The sequence below is a fragment of the Coregonus lavaretus genome, assembly GCF_964263955.1.
Source record: "Coregonus lavaretus genome assembly, contig: HAP1_SCAFFOLD_5734, whole genome shotgun sequence".
In the NCBI taxonomy this organism is placed as follows: Eukaryota; Metazoa; Chordata; class Actinopteri; order Salmoniformes; family Salmonidae; genus Coregonus; species Coregonus lavaretus.
The window spans coordinates 35,430-36,524 of NW_028167076.1; positions in this window are offsets into that span (position 1 = coordinate 35,430).

Sequence of the window (1,095 nt, forward strand, 5' to 3'; positions counted from 1 at the left end):
CCTGACGAGAGACTTCTCTGTCTGTTGATGAAGCCCTCGCCGTTTCCTCCTTCGTAGGCTACCCCATCCTCCTCCTCCTCCTCCTCCTCTCTCTCTCTCTCTACCAGTTCTGTTCAAACATAAAGGAAGTCAGATATTTAGTCTATTGTACTCATTTTGGATTGTAATAGCCTGTCCTCCGAAATCATAACTGATTCAGATTAAAGTAATCATGTAAACAAAGCCTATCATTTGAATCAGAAAGCAACCTTTTTCAAGGTAAATATAGGTAATTATTTTAACCTGAAATTCCAGGTAATAAGAACTCCTATAAAAAATTATATATATATATATATATATTTTACCATGCCATTTCATAGAGAGCAGTTGAATGCTTGAATGCTGAAAGCCTTGACTTCCAGTAATAATGAAAAATACTACTACTACACACATGCACAAACACAAACACATAGCGTAGAGTGAGCCATTATTTGATTAAAGGGCCATTTGTAATAACAGAAAGACTAAGTAGAAATAGACAGGCTGTGTAGGAAACATGAAAGAGACCAGTGACATGGAAGACATCCTCTGAAGAATAGAAAGAAAAGCTGTCCAATGTTCTGATTCTGCTCTGCACTTCTAAAGGGTTCTGGTACCACACTGTATTATATTCAGATCACATGATTTCCCTGTGTGTGTGTGTCATGCTTTGGGGGCTTGGGAGAGAGGGTGAGATGGTGTCCTCTCATCCAACCCCCTCCTCCAACACACACCACTGGGAAGGGTTGCACACAAACAACCCTGTAGAGTCAATACAGCTGTGGCCCATCTGACGTGTGCACCCCCCCCCCCCCACACACACACACACACCTTCCCACAACACATCTGATGATCTCTGTCACCCCTAGCCAGCTGTCATGACCTCTGGATTCAACCCACTAAGGCTCCGCCTCCTGCCCTAAGGCCCAACGTGCCATTGGTGGAGCCCTCCTGTCAAGTCCCCTCTGAGACAGTTTGATTTGATACAAATGTTTTTATTTGAATCCTATAGTTTGGGATTGTGTTGAATCTAGTTTGGTGTTGATCTAAGGAGGCACAGGGAGATGGACTGAGTGA